The 16,278-nt window shown below is 44.3% G+C and overlaps 1 long non-coding RNA gene across 1 annotated transcript in view; it reads left to right on the top strand.

Moving 5' to 3' along the window:
• Positions 1-5,019: 5,019 nt before the first annotated feature.
• The window catches only part of LOC102026932, a 28,494-nt gene continuing 17,235 nt past the window's right edge, over positions 5,020-16,278 (top strand). Inside the window, exons 1-4 of the long non-coding RNA XR_259235.2 lie at positions 5,020-5,091; positions 6,746-6,798; positions 6,888-6,986; positions 7,096-7,212. This is a non-coding gene — a long non-coding RNA (uncharacterized LOC102026932). The remainder of the gene's footprint in view (positions 5,092-6,745; positions 6,799-6,887; positions 6,987-7,095; positions 7,213-16,278) is intronic.

Raw genomic sequence — 16,278 nt, 5'->3', positions numbered from 1 at the left:
GCACTTGATCCCTACCTCCCTTAGGTATTGCGGGACATAGGAGATTGGATTCCTCCCTGCCTCCTCAGGGGCAAGAGCACTCCCATCCCCAATCTCCCACCATTGCAGGACCCTTTCAGACACATTGGAGATGCTGGTGGCACCTCCAGTGCCTCATGATACATGAGTGTTCTGTGTTGTTAGAAGTGATGAAAAAGCTGACAGACCTAGTAGTTCATCTTCTGAAGATTCACAGATATAGTGCTTCATTGTCATATGTTGTCTTGAGTCACTTCCTCTGTGAAGGAACAGACAGGACCAGGTCCACCTGAAGCAATATTCTAGAGGAGGTAAATTTTGCCATCAGGCCTGGTATCCAACCCCAGTTTGAGTGAGTTTACCTGTATTTCATTTATCTAGGCTTCTGTGTGAGCCTTGTAAGTGCAAAGTTAACCTTCTGATAGGAGCAGCATTTTAGTTGAAAAAGGGAAGGCAGGCATCTGGAGGATGCAGTTTTGATGAGGAGCTATTGTCTTTAGGCGTCACTGAAACGATGTTACCCATTGTAGCAGGTTCTTATTTAAATGGGACTTCACTTTTTTCCCCAATAAACAGAAAACTACCCATGTTTGCAAGTTTTTCAATGAACTGAAAATTTTTTTCTCTCCTTAAAGAAATTGTAATTGATTTATTTTGTAATGCAACATTGCCCAACATTCACAGGCTCATCTGAATAAATTATTCATCAGCATTTTTTTTTCTGGCTTTAGTGAGACAGCATCCCATGGCCGCCTGAAGTCCATCAGCAACTTTCTTGCTGTGGAATTAGGGGACATGGTGCGGCCACAGGGAGCCCTGTGGATGGAAAGTCACAGCAAGTACTTTTAAGCAACACTAAAAAAGACTGCTCTACTAGGAAAGGCATTCAGTGGCTTTTGTCTCAAATGGGAGATGGGAAAGGCAGAGCTGGGGTGGCCTTGCTAATGTGCGTGTTGGGAATTATTACTCTGAATCTTCATTGCAGACAGGAGTGTGGTAAAGCCAGGCCCAGCAAGCACAGGTACACAGGACCGCCCAGTCATAATGGCTTTGGGTTTGTACAGTAATTTTCTGCATCCTTTTCTGATCCTGGACATAGATTCAAAGCTGATTGCAGAAGCTGGAGGTCTGTCAAAAGTGCAAGGATCTTACAAATATTAGCTCAGGAGCAAACGTTGCCATCAACAGAACCTGCCCTGATGAACACAGGAGGCAGCAAGGACAATGGGGCCATGCTGGCCAGCAGCCAAACATGAGGCCAAAGAAACCAGACATTAGAGGAGCAGGTTCCTTGTAGAACCTGACTGTGGGTCTCTGGGAATCACTCTCTGGTCTTTCCAGGCGAGTAGAGACTAAGAACAGCCACAGCACTGGTGAGGGAGCCAGGGCAGGGCTCTGTGTGCCGTAGGAGCAGAGAGAAGCTGCGTCAACCTTGGGCTTGGGCTTCACCCCAAATGAAATTTCAAGGTGGCTGTGAATCCTGGTTTATTGTCCTTCTCTCCTTCTAGCCAAAGAAAGAGTTGAGTCCTTCCAGCCCCTGGGAGAATCCTGCTCCAGACAGAACAGCTGTCAGTCTCAAAAACAATTCCAAGATCAGTATGTTCTCTAAGGGGCTCTTTTATTATTATTTTTAAATATTAATAGAACTAATTAAATATAGAGGTGTACTCGAACTCTAATCTGCAGCTTCTCATCTCTCCTCCCTCCCTCCCTCTTCCTGCTGTGCCAGAGTGCGTATTGTCAAAGTGTCAAGCGAGGCGGGAAGGAGGAAGCCAGGCCAGATAACGTGGAATTGGTATGCTGGGCAAAGGCTGCAGACACAAGGGACTTCTTTTAATCCAGTCCATTAATCAATTTCTTTGTAGAAATTGAATTAACTGTCTTTCATCAACATCACATCCCAGGACTTGAAAACAGTGTGTGCACCCAGGAATGTAAATGCAGGGGGTATTGCATTCCTTGCCTGCAGGTAAAGGGCTCTGCTCTTGTCCCTTTGGTCCAATGCATGGAGGGCCCAAATAGAGCTGGTCTTGGCCTTGTCTTACTTTGAATTTGGGCTCCTGGGAAACACCAAAGCAAGTGTTTTTCTTGCTCACTGCCACTTACAAAGGCTTCCCGCTCCATCTCTCCTTTAACTCAAACACACTGGCTATTGAATGTCCATCTCAGTGTCAGATGTTTTCCTTGGACTTGAGTTGAGCAGAACACAATGGCCCCTTCTCTGCTGCACCTCTATCTGTGTCCTTCATCCATGCTGAGTCCAAACTCTTTCATGGGGTCAGCAAGGTCTGGCTGGCATGGGGAACCCCTCCATGTGGGTATAAAGGATGTCTCTGTCTCTGAGAAAAAAAATATGGATGCTTCATTTTGTTTTAAATTGGTTTGCTCACTTGGCAAATAAAAATTGTATATATTTCTGGAAAATGTATTTATACATATGTGGCAGAAAGTCTAAGCTGAGCCTCAGTAATGCCTTCATTTTTTCATGTATGAGTATTTATTGTTTTTTGTGATGAGAACATTTAAAATCTACTCTCAAGGGCTGGGGATTTAGCTCAGCCGCACAGCATCTGCCTGGCAAGCATGAGGTCATGAGTTCGATTCCCAGTACTGGAAAAAAAGCCAAAAAAAAAAAAAAATCTACTCTTAGCAATTTCCAAGTATACAATCCATTATTATGAACTATATAGTCACTACTTTGTTTGGGCCTTAAACATCCCATCCTCCTAAAGCTCATGTGTTGAAGGCTTGACCTCAACTGACTCTGGTGTGGGGAGGAGGTAGAAACTTCCGGAAGTGGTGCCCCATTGGAGGAAGTAGGGCATATTAGGTACAGGGACAACCTCTTACCCCTTCCTCTCTTTTATTCTTCCCAGCTGCTGTGATGTGAGCATCTTTGTTCCGCCATATGCTTCTTGGCATAATGTTCTGCCTCATCACAAGCCCAAAGTGACTGGCTCAAGTGACCATGTCCTACAACTTGTGCAACTGTGAGCCGGCGTACCTATTTCCTCCTTTTAAATTGTTTTTTCAGACATATTGTTGTTGCAGTGGAATCTGATTAGCACAGTCACAGTGTGTACAATGGATCTCTTGAATTTCTTTCTTTCTTGTTTAAATGAAAGTGTGACGAACATCTGAAACTCCCAGCCCTCTGTCCCCAATAACTATCACTCTACTCTTTGCCTCAGAGTTTGTCATTTTTGGATTCATGTGGTATCTGTTTGTCTGTGCCCTGATTTAATTCATAGACATTTCTTTATATGTATGGAAATGTACTTCCCAGGGAGAGTTCAACCTCAGGGAGGATCCCCCAGAGTTGTGTGAAGCCGAGGCGCTGTGCACCGCTTACAAGCTTGTCTGAGCCCAGTGAGTCAGAATATCCACGTATACAACGAGCCATACAAAGTGGGTTTATTACACATGTTTAGGTAGCAGAGGATAACAGACTCCCACAGTGCACTGTGAGCTCATCTTTTCAGGCTCAGCATAGCTGCCTGAAGAGGCTGGGGTTTCATCTCTGTAGTCTACTCACATGTCAGCGAAGGGACCGTACAAGTGGCCTGCCCTGAGTTTGATGCCCTGGGAAAACATACATTGGTGAGCTAAATTGTTGAAGGAACAGGGCCTGGGCTGTTCTGGTCAGCAGCCCCTTAAGTCAGGATGTTGCAGTCCTACAATATTCTACATATATTTTCCAGCATCACCAGGAGGATAGATTGGTCCATGCCCATCTGGAGAGAGGTCCTGCAATTTTGGTATTTTACTCATTTAATCAGTAACTAGTAGATATCTACTGGCCATCTGTGGTGTTCCAGGATCTTTTCTGGATCTCAAGGGCGCAAAGATTTAAAAAGGGGCAATGCAGTGGTTGCTGTGGAGAAGCGGATAGTCCATTGGGGGAGACTGGCAGAACAGGAACTCATAATAGGCTTAATGAATACGTGTTAATAGAAGTTTGATGTCCATAGAGTGGTCAGAGGGAGAAAAGGAGACCAGGAAAATCCACATAAAAGAAGTGAGCTCTGGAAAGGTAAAGAGACTGTAACAGTCAACTTTCCTGTCCCTGGGACAAAATATCAAACACATGAAGTATAAAGGAGGAGAGGCGTATTTATACTCATGGTCTCACAGGTCTCTGTCCATGGTTGGCTGATTCCAAGGCAGAAATGGCAGTGAGAAAGTCCTGGAGGAAGAAAGTTGCTCAACCTTTGACAGCCAGGAAGCAGGGGGAGAGAGAACAGTGGAGCCAGGGACAAGAACATACCCTTCTAGATTACTCTCGCATGGCCCGCCTCTTGCAGTCAGAACCCACCTTCCAATAGTGCATTCAGCTGTCAGTTCATCAATGAATTAATCCGTTGATGAGTGTGGCACCCCCTCATGATCCATGATCCACTCACCTTCCAAAAGTCCTCCCTCTGAACACATGAGATTTTTGGGTAACAGTTTAGCTCCAACCTGTAACATACACCATTTGCTTGAACAACAGATGGATTGGAAGTTAATACCAAAAAAAAAAAAAGAAAGAAAAGAATTTGCCTTCCCTTTTCATTCTATTCCCCATGCAGCAATCAGATATAAACATGATCATGCCCTTCTATGCTTACAGTGCCAATGCTGTAGTAGTGCCCTCAGAATAGCATATGGTGCTTTTTTAAAACCTGGGACTCCTCTCCAGCCACATCTTTCCTGAAGATCAACCCTGGCAAGGGGTGTGGCTTAGTGGAGCCCACTAAAGCCTCAGATAAGGAATATGCCTGATGTCCCTTTGCCTGGAATACTCTCCCTCTCTCCCCTAGCATCTGCCCTGCTATTGCTCTTCCTCTGCTGTGGTTTGAATGTGTCCCCCAAAAGTTCATATGTTGGAAACTTAATCCCCAAATTCCACTGTTGCAGATATTTGGGGGTGGGACTTTGGGGAAGTAATTGGGGTTAGATGAGGTCATGGGCATGGTCATAATGCTGTGATGGCATCAGTGGCTTTAAGAAAGGCTGAAGCTGGCACGTGTGCTCTTTTGCCATGTGATGCCCTTCATCATATCCTGATTGGTATTCCCAGCCTCCAGAACTGTGAGAAATAAGTTTTTCTTTATAAATTACTCAGTCTTAGGTATTCTACTGTATCAGCTCAAAATGGACTAACACACCTTCTCCAGACGTGAAGCACTAGGAAAGGGGGAGTTGTACCTGATTTTATCACTCTGGAAGAGTTGGGACCTGGGGTAGAGTGAATACTTAGTACATGTTCTTTCAGTATTTGCTGGTTGGATGAGTGAGGGTTTATGCTTAGAGAGGCTGGTCTGCGAAATGGAGGGCAGCTAGCGAGTGGCTTGCTTAGTGTAGCCACGAGCAGCCTCGCCTCGTGGGATCAGACGAGACTGCGTGTCACACTAAGGGGTTTGGACATAATCCTGCAGGCAGAAGGGACCATGGCAAGCTTATAACCAAGAGAGTAGCTTAACTTGATTTGTGCTTTAGAAATACAACTCGAGGCTCTTTATTCCAGAGTTAATGACCAGGAATTGGCTCTGATTTGATTTCCTAGGTTCTCACTTTCCCAGTGGAGCTAAGTGACGGAAAATAAGTTTTGGGTTTCAGTGGTGGGCATGTTTACAGCTTGATAGGAGCATGTCACCCATCCCTACTCTACTCAGCCCCTCTACAGCTCCTGTTATCCACAGTTTTGTTTTGACGTCCATTTGGAGCCATGTCCTACTGCCCTGCCTCATGGGCCATGCCCCTCTGGCCTCTATGCCTTAGCTTGCACTGGCTGTTCTGCCCAGAGTTTCCTCCTCACCACCTTTTCCATTCCCTACACTGCCTGTCCTTCTGGGCCCAGATCAATACCCTGTACCTTGGTGAAACCTCTCTGGCCACTGCAGGCTTCCTTGTTCTATAGAACTTAGAAATCATTCATGTTCTCTGCCCTTCATAGACCCATAGAACTAGAGGGCCAGACAGTAGAAGTCATTGAGACCCACCCCTTCTAATGGGAGAGGCAACCAGAAGTAGTGAATTATTATGGCCCTGCAGCTAAAATGCCACAAAACCAAGATCAGATTTCAGAGAGTGTGACAGTCAGCTTTCCATTACTATAACAAAATAACTGAGATAATTATCTTATGAAGAGGAAAAGTTTATGTTAGTTCATAGCTTTGGAGGCTTCCACACATGACCTGCTGACTCCACTACTTTTGGGACAGGGGTGAGGCAGCTCCTCATGGCAGGAACACACTGCAGAGGAAATTGCTTACCTCCTGTTGGACAGGAAAGGGAATGAGAGAAGAGAGGAGAGAGAAGAGAGGACAGAGGAGAGAGGAGAGAAGAAATGAAAGAGGAGAGAGGAGAGAGGAGAGAGGAGAGAGGAGAAGAGAGACAAGAGAGGGGAAGGGACTGGAGCTACACAATCCTCTTAAAGAGCACACACACACACACACACACACACACACACACACACACACACACACAGAGAGAGACACACACACACTGACTTAAAATCTCCCACCAGGCCTCATCTCTGAAGGTTTTCTAACCTCCCAGTAGTGCCTCATGAGGACCAAGCGTTAACACACAGGTCTGTGGCAGACACTTACCCAAAACAGTGAATGTTTTAACTCAAGCCCATCACCTTTGCCACTACACTAAACTGTTTAAACAGGCTGTGAGCAGAGGGTCTCTGGCATTATTATTTAACTTTTCAGCACTGGACTGATTTTTCTAACAGAAAAAAATCATGAGCTCCTGAAGGACCTGGATCACAGAGCATGTCATTTGTGTGTAAGTACCCATCACATAGCAGTTATTCAATGGAAAATCACTGATTTGAGACATTTAGATGAGAATTATGTCTTTGCTGGATTCATTAGGGCACTGGTGACTTGGGGACAAGACCACTGATTTTGAAGCTCCAGGTGGAGCTGGAGTCAGGCTGATTGCGGAGGATGCACCTTTCTGACTCTAAGAAGGTAGGTCTGGAGGACCTTCAGGATATACCTCAGGATCCTTAGGAGGAAGGGCCTGTGCTGATTAAATATCACTCATCAATACCTCCTGGTCTGTGTCTCTGTCTTGCAGATGAACCTCACCTGTATAATGTCACCTGGATTCTTCTGCTGTCTGGCTGCATTCTGAGTGACTCAGCCAGCTCTGTCCCTTCCTTCCAGCCTGGCTGCATTCTCACACACAGCTCCGGTGAGGTGGCTGCTTCTTAGGGCTCTGACTCTTACCAGGAGGTGATACAGGTCTTTCCCGGATTCTCTCCCTTCTGCATGGGCACGGAAGCTTCCTGTCACTGCCAGTTTCAACGCCTTCAGTCCCTTGTTGGTTTCCCTGTCACAGGCCCTTTACTGAATTGTCCCTCAAGTAGGCTATTTTCTGCTGGCACTGATCTCATGCATCCTAAGGAAACACACAGAAACAAACTGGTGAGGAGGAAGATTACCCAGGATCCATATTTCAGCCATAAGAAATGGTCAGAAACAGCTATATGTAGATGGTGTCATTAAACCCAGGGGTGGACAGGGTGGCAAGAATGTGCAGAAGAGAACTTTTCTATTCTCTCCACTCTTAGCTGCCCCTGTTGGGGGGGGTCACCTGCTTTTTAGAACAAACTTTATTTCATGAAAAATATTCATTGAAAAAATGAGTAAGAGGTCATCAGTTCCCATCAAGGAGTGCACAGGGTGGTGAGAGAGAGACATAGGAAGGAATTCTTTGGGGGGTGGGTAGTCAAAGGGTGCCACGTGGGTATCTTATGTAGCTGGATGTTGAAGCCTCCAAGAATGGACTCTGACCCAGAAAAAACTACGGCTTTGGAGGAGGCAGATGAACTTAGACTCTGGGTCTTTCATCACCCTCTGAGCTTTGTTGGTAAACTGGGGAAAATAACACCTTGCCTGTGGGCTCCTTGAAAGATGAGGTGAGATGCAGGAGCTCAGGACCCAAGGAATCAGTGAGAGCATCTGATGCATGCATGAATGAATGAGGGATTAAGGGCAGGGGAGAGCAGCAGTAGTCCTGTGTGAGGCCCTGCAGGGGGACCTGCTCTGAGAGACTGCAGGTGATGCAAGGGAATACTTCTCCCTGGCATACTGTTAGGTCCAGGAGGCTCCTGCACAGGAGCAAGAGGGAAGCAGGTGGCCTGCACAGAAGTAGCTCAAATAAACTGGTGTTCCTTGGGCATTCAGGCTTATGCCTTTGATATAAATTCACACGCTACTAGTTTATTTATTTCATTTGGTTAGGCACCAAGACAATAAAGGCTGGAAGATATCAGCTTCACTAGACATACATTTTTTTTCTTCTTCCCCTTTCCTTTTTTCTTTAAAAAAAAAAAAAAAAAACAACAACCCTGGGCAACTGACCTAGTTTTTTATTCCCTTTGAACTCAACTGAGGCAGATCCTCTTCAAAGCAGGGTTGTAACACTCAGATTCTTTGCTTTATGTGGGTCAGGGTGACTCTCCCAGTTACTAAAAAAGAAGATGAGCTGTGAACGCCATGTTTTAAAGCTGTCTTAGTGCCCAGAGCTCTTTTGGAATTTTCCCTTTTAGTTTCCCTTGCACTAAGTGCTTAAGTCATGGCATCTAGCAGGGAAAGTGTGGCAGAGAAACATTTGCTATTTGATTTTCTGCAACATGATTTTTAGGAAGTTGCTGGGGGGAGAAAGCGTCGCCCAGTATTTACACGACTGGGGTCTCATGCTGTAGTTTGTTGGGTGAGTTACCTGTCTACCATATGTCATGGGATTCGGGAGACCAGTATGTGACCACTGCGGTCTTGAATAGGTTACAGACTTGCTGGTCACCTTCAGCCCTTTGGTGCTCTGCAAATTTGATGTAGGTCGTGGGTTAAAGGGAATAGTGGAAGGAAAAACATAAACACACTCCCTGCCCCTGAATAGCACTGGTATTCCTTTGCTGCGTGAATGCTGTAGGAAGCAGCGTTGGGTGGATGCACAGTGGGATGATCAGTCTCTTCCAGTGTGATTTGCTTTCTTCATAATGCCTAGTCTGCTCCCAAATTTCTCCTGGATTGGCGTGTCTCTGGCTTGAAATTTCATCACTAGAGAGCCACGCTTTGAGGGGGATGTTACTAAATTCAGGAATCTGCAGTTAGAAGATATTTTGAGAATTTTTGCTGTTAAAGCAGGAGTTTAGTTTATCAGGCCACTTTCTAAAGAGGCAGCTGGCAGAGGACACAGTATTCTGAAGGAGCTGGGCTGTGGGAAACTCTGGAGCCCTGAAGGGCAGACAGGCCTAGGTCATGTTCCAGGCAAGCCCCTACTCCTGCAAATGAGCGACTCAGGCCAACGTCCAGTGTGTCAAGGCCTGGAGGGCTCTCTCTGCGTTCTTCCTCTGGTAGGAAGTCTACCTCAATGTTCAGTTTCTTGCTCCTTTCTTGTACCTGCTTTCCAAGCCCATTTCCAGGACCTTGCACTTGCTCAGAACCTTGGGGAGCTCCAAGAAACAGCCCAGCTGGGGTGTGCTCTGAACCCCAGCCCCTCCCCTAGGTGCAGAATTGTCCCCAGCTCTCTGCTCTGGCTCAGAGAGGCTTCAATTACTGCTGGCATCCCGGGCCCAGGTGCCTTTCCTCTGCTTCCTAATGTGAGGTTCTTAGAGACGGCTATTACACATTTTAACAAATAACAGGAGCATCAAGGCAAGGACTTTTATTGCAATACGAACACTGTAATTTCAACCTTTTAGAGCAAACGATCTATGGAATCAAATCCAATAGGGAGGATGTAGAGTGAAGTTTTAGCTGCAGCGGCATTACCTGGGAAGAGCAAAGTTCTGAAAAAGACTTGGTTGGTCTGGAAGGCAGGATGCCACGCTCCCAGGTAGGAGGCCTACCTCCTTGTTCAAGGTCAAGTCATCTATGGTTACTCCTGGAGCTAAGCCTGAGAGGAGGTGAGCTCTTCCCTCCCTCTGGTCCTCACAGAGGGCATCAGTGATTGCTTTCTGTGTGCTGCATCCTGGAAGTGTGGGGAGAACCCAGCCTCCATCTGCACTAACACCATTGCTCGTGGTGGCTGCTACCTAACGTTTACTAGGTGCTGAGTGCTTTGCATAGATTGTTACAGTGAACTCTTAGACCAGCTCTTTTGTATAGGGGCAGCATTTGCCTAGTTTTATATATAAAGAGCTGAGGCTTACAGAGGTTCTCTTGCCCAAGGACAGCAGCTTGATAGTGGAAGGACAGGACCCCCCACCTTGGAGAACCTGAGTCCAGAGACAATGGCCACCACTCTTCTTGCACACCAGCCGTCAGCAATACCAAACTCACCATCTCCAGATCATATTCGTTATTCTGCCCATCAAACTTAGTCTTATTTTCTAGTTCTACGAAAGGAATGATGATGTTTCTACTCACCCAGTCTAGATACCTTGAGAGATAGCACAGACGCTCGTTTACTGACAAGTAAGAATGGACGGCTGTTGTGGGAATGTGAATGTGGGATGTGGTGTGGAATAGGTGGTGTGGCCACAGGAGAGGAAGAGAACCAGGCTTGGCAGGACATTTATTATACACACAGGGCCCAGAGGGGAGTCACTATGTGCTATGAAGGGTCACAGTGGTGACACCAGGCTTTGGCTATGTGACCAGGGCAGGGGTGGGAGTAGGTAGGAGACTAGGCCAGGCCCTTTATTGGGGTTTCCGTGAGAAAAGCAAGGCAACCAGGTGTAATCACAGCGAAAGGGCTTGGGGTAGAAAGGTGGTCTGTAGTTGCCTAGTACCTGGCTCCGGGATGATTTAGGGATTGGGGTGTGAGTTCGACAGGGAGGCCAGTAGAGCTTCATACTCAGGACTGTTTGGTTTGCATGTGAGAGGCAGATTAGACAAAAACCTTGACTGTCACTGAGAATTGGCTACCCCAGGGCAGGGGGCAGCCTCCCCATCCAGCACACTTTTAAGTGGTAAAACATCATAAAATAGAGAAAAATATGATGAATACAGTGTCCCTCACATACTCTGGACTGGAAGATATTTGGCCAATGATAATCCATTCTTCTCTCACACTGTTTGATGTGGTCAGTCCTTTTGTGAGCTTACCCATATCCCTCCAGGGTTAATCATGTGTATCCAAAAGAGACTTGGCCAGATGTAGAAGGCTTGAGTTGCCTTAGTTGTACACCAGCTCTTTAAGGTGTCACATTTATGTGCCACATAGCAACTTTTCTGTCAGTGTTGCACATGAGATTATAATAGGGCTGTGTTATAATGGAGCCTGGTGATTTTGCAGCCATCATGATATGGTGCAATACATTGCACACGTATTTGAGGTGGTGCTGAAGCAAACAAACCTACTGTGCTTCCAGTCATAAAATAGTACAGCAGTGCAGTTATGAACTATGCTCAATACTTGATAATGGTGATCAACAACTGTTATCAGTTTTTATGTGTTCACTGTACTACACTACACTATACTATACTTTTATTACTTTAGCGAGTAATCCTGCTCATAAAAAGTTTGCTGTAAAATAGTATTCTCCTCTCTCTCTCTTCCTCCCTCCTCTCCTTACTTGGGTTGGTACTGGGGATTGAGCCTAGACCCTGCTTCCTGAGCTACATCACTAGCCCATTCTTAATTTTTTTTTTTTTTTTTTTTGAGACAGGAACTCACTAAGTTCCAGAGTTTCTCGGGCTAGACTTGAATTTGTGATCTTCCTGCCTCAGCTACCTAGAGTGCTGAGATCACAGGCATGCAGCCCCCCATCTCACTCCTGTTACACTTTCTTCACCCTGTCCATGGTCTCTTGCAGAGGAAAGTACAGGAAGTATAGGAAGCAGGTATGTAGGAAACAGAGAGATCAGGAGATCGTGTACTAGGAACTCAAGAATGATGGCTTCAAAGTTAAGAGCTATAAATTGAAAATGTGGTTTTTGCGTTTATACTATAAAACTCTAAGTGGTAAATCTAATGTGACCAAAAAGTGAGCCAACAGTGCATTTTCTGGTGTATTGTGGGTAGACCTGCGTGTATGATCATTTCCACGGAAGCACCTTGCCAGTTACTGGGAGGCAACGTGTGGCCAATGCAGCGTCACATGCAAAGATGTAAGCAACATTAGATGCAGAAATTTAGGAAACTGCAGAGGCAAGACAATCTTTTTTTTTTTGTTTGTTTCCATGCAAACTGGTTTCAAAAGCCATAGCATTACACATAAATAGTAGCATTGCTATCTTTTTCCTAAGATGGGATATAAAATTAGCCAGAAAAGGCACATTTGATAATAAAAAGCATGAGATGATATTTATTGGCTTGAATAGGAAGAGATGCTGCCTGGAGTTACTGAAGAAGCTTCATGCACACTAATAGGGCAAAAAGGAAACTCTCTTTATCCAAAGCCAGAACTTGGTAAGCTTCAATTTAGCCAGTGTCCCCCTAGGCCACGCCTATTTGTTCCCATGTTTTCTGTGGAAATCAGAAGAGTTGAGAGCTGGATGCTGTAGGGTGGGAACATGGCCCTCTTAGCTCTGCTCCTAGTTCTCCTCTACTCAGGGCCTTGGGGAGTCAGCTGTAGTTCCTGGGCCGGGAACTGCAAGCCTGGATCAGGACCAAGTGGGTCCCCAGTACTTTTGGAGCACAATCTGGCCCTATGGTTCCAATGCTAAGCATGTATTGCATATATGTTGGTGTACATGTGTGTCTGTATAATTTGGCCCATTATAGAAAATTATTTTGAACCTCTATTCTAAATCTTCATTGATAAATCGCTGTGCTTCACCTAGATCCATGGATGATTTTTTAATTCTTTATTTTGAAACAATTTGAAATTTACAGAAAACTTCTGCATGTGTAGAACTGACAACTCCCATACATTCTTCACCTAGAAACCCCTTTCAAGTATTTCCACTCGTCCCAGCAATATCCTTTACAGCAAAATGATCCCGTCCAGGGTCACCAGATGCACCCAGCTGTCACTTCTCTGTAGGCTCCTTCAGTCTAGAGCCGTCATCTACCTGTCTCTCCTTGACTTGCATGATTGATTTTTGTTTTTTAGTTTTTAAATTTTGAAATGATCATAGATTCACAGGAAGTAGCAAGAACAGTACAGAGAGTTGTCATACAGTCTTTTCCCAGCTTCCACCCATGTCAGCCAGTCATCTCCAGAAGTACAGAACCCATAGGATCAGTAATTTCATACCTATGATTTAGACTCCCATGACGATAGAGACTTCATTGTGAGCTGGCAGGTGGAGGCCCAGGAGAGCCAAGGTACAGATGAGGTGTGAAGGCTGCCTGCTAGAGAGTCTTCTCTTTGCTTGAGAGGCTGCTGTTTCACTCTATTCAAGCCTTCAGGTAGCTGGCTATGTCTCTTATCCAAATTTGCTCCGCACTTGCTTCTTGTCCTGGCACTGGCTCTAAGCAGAGCCCTGTCCCTGACCTGCCACCAGAATGGATCTTACAAGCTTGTGCACCTCCCGTGTCAGCTGCACACCCCACCCTTCCTTCCTCCTCTGACCTCTGGGATTCCTATTATCTCAGGTGAGGTCTTTCTGTTCCTTTCTGAGTCACTGAGAAGCCCATTTGCATGGTCACTTTCTTGAATAGTAAATTGTGAGTCACATAGTCTCTTAGCCTTATCAAAAATTACTTCATACAGATTATCTCCATGAACACTGAGTATGATTGTATGTCACGAGATGACAGCCATAGGGCGATATTTTGAGAACCTGTTTTCAGTGTTTGATCAAGTATATTAACTGACAAATAAGAACACTGAATGGGATATATATAATTTTGATTTTAATAGACATTATACACTTGTGTCCCCCAAGACCTTTGACTTTTTTTTGAGGTTAAGTAGGAAAATTTATTGGAGACTAGGAATGGGGAATGGGGAATAAGAATAACTCCTGAGACACAGGAGGGCTCCCGAATGAATGGGCTGCTCCCCGAGACCTTTGTAATCATACCTTTGTTGAATAGATTTTTTTTGTTTGATTTTTCATCAACAACACCAAAATTTGCTAACCTTCAGCTTTTAGAGTTAACATCCAGTTTTTTAATTATAGCTATTGGATATCTTAAAGCTTGAAAATATCCTTTACATTTCTCATCATTTGAGATCTAAGCCAAAATAAAAACTTTGACCTCCTTGAACAACATGAGGCTCTTACTTCTTTTGCCCTTTGGCCTTTTCTGCTTTTTGTTTCTTTAATCTATTTCTCTCACTTCATTAATTTTGTAACCACACTTCATGCAAATTATTAAGACTATTTATTCTTAGTCTCAATGTTATCACCAGGAATTTTGGGTTTCCTCCTCTCCCTACAACTCTCCCATTACTGATTGCAGTGGTCTTGAGAATGTTTTAAGTAATCATGTACACTTTCTAAACTGGAAATATGTAAAAATGATTTTCTGTTTTTAATGTATAAAATAATTCAGTCACATTTTTCTGGAATGCTAGATTTTTTTTTTTCCCTTTGTGTTTGGAAGTTGTTATCAAGTTTATCTTTTAAAACTTTGACTGATTTTCTACAGTATTCATTAAGTTGGAACATAGCTTAGCTGTCACTTTTCTTCATGTAGTTTCTACTTCTTTTGTCTAAAATGGGCAAAGCTGTTTCATATTTTTATTGTGCAGATGAAATATACTTTCTACAATTTTCTTTTATTCCCGATGCTTCCTATGCTGGTACCTGGGAGAAGACAAGCAAGGTGAGGAAAGTGTAACAGAGCATGCTATTCCACAGTGGGACTTTTTATGTGAATCAAGCTCTAAAATGACAATAAGTATACTATGGGAAATATATAAACATAGTTGTTTAGCAACATAGCTGTTCAGTTACATAGTAATGCAGTCCTTTATTACCATTATTAAGCATTATGCAGTGTGCATAATTGTCTGTGCTGTGCTATTATACATGGCAGGTCAGTAGGTTCGTTTCCATTGGTGTTGCCACCAACACGCAAGTCATGTGTTCCACTATGATGTTAATGATGTCGAGGAAGCCACCAGGCTCCTGGGTAATTCAGAGCCATTGTGCCTGGACCTACTTCATAAAATGGATCCTTCTCTGAGAACTGAGCACATTGCTCTCCTACACTGGAGAATATTTTTGAAGGTCTTATATGTACTCAGTGATTCACTTTACAAATATGTTTGAACGTACGTGTGCTCGCTTCTGTTCTAGGCATGAGGGAATGTATTAATGAATGACACAGACACAAGTCTCACCTTTATTGAGCTTATATTCCAGGAAGATTGATATTAAACAAAATCAGGTACATAAAATGCAGTCATTGCTCAGCATTTGAAGGAGATGGGCTCCAGGATATCCCACAGATTCCAAATCCATAGATGTTTAAGTTCTTTATATAAAATGGTTCAGTATTTGTGTATAGCCTGCACAAATCCTCCCATATACTTTAAATCATCTCTAGATGATTGTAATACCCAATGCAGTGTAAATTCTATGTAAATAGTTGTTATCATTATTGTTTAGACAATAATGACAAGAAAATGTGTGTTCATGTTCAGTACAGATGCAAATATTTTCCCAAATATTGTTGATGTGTAGTTAGTTGGATCCCTGGGTGTGGAACACTCAGGTACAGAGGACCAACTGTATGTGTATGTTAAATAGTGACAGATGTAAAGGATAAAACTGAGCAGGAAGAGCAGTAGGAAGCAGAGGATGTTGAAATTTTTATAGAGTTACCAGAGAAGCAGGAAGGACTTGAATGAAGATATGAAGGAAGTGAGGGAATGAGGCATTGGATATCTGAAGAAAGGGAACAGAGAGATAGGCAACAATAGGTGGTACAAAGGCCCTGAGGCAGAAACATGTCTGGCATATTCTAAAACCAACAAGAATAGACAAGGGCTAGGGCCCCCTTATACAGGGAGCAAAGGAGAGAGCGATGGAAGTTGAAGTCAGTGACCTAGAAGAGGCAGATCATGTGGATTCTTGGACTCTTGTGAGGACATAAAGTCTGAGAGTGATAGGTCATTATCTGAGGACCTGGAGCAGAGACCTGACATCATATTTTGATAGTTCACTCTGCTGGTGTGTTCAGAAAAGACTTCTGAGAAGGCTTAAAACTGAGGGACAAGAAGCAACTGGAACAGTGTAGGAGACATTCTGGGGGCTTGGACAGAGGGCTGAGCAGTAGAGGCTGTCAGGTTTTAGACAAAATTTGCTGGAGTGCTACTTAGCTCAATACTAATGTACTAATTTATTTTTCTCATGGCCTGGCAGTCCAGGTGTGGCAAAGCTGGGTGCCTCTGACTCAGAGTTTTTC

The sequence above is a fragment of the Chinchilla lanigera genome, unplaced genomic scaffold (genome assembly GCF_000276665.1).
Source record: "Chinchilla lanigera isolate Chin_1 unplaced genomic scaffold, ChiLan1.0 scaffold00002, whole genome shotgun sequence".
NCBI classification, from domain to species: domain Eukaryota; kingdom Metazoa; phylum Chordata; class Mammalia; order Rodentia; family Chinchillidae; genus Chinchilla; species Chinchilla lanigera.
Note: the sequence above shows the minus strand (reverse complement) of the source record. Positions and strands in the feature narration are given on the sequence as shown.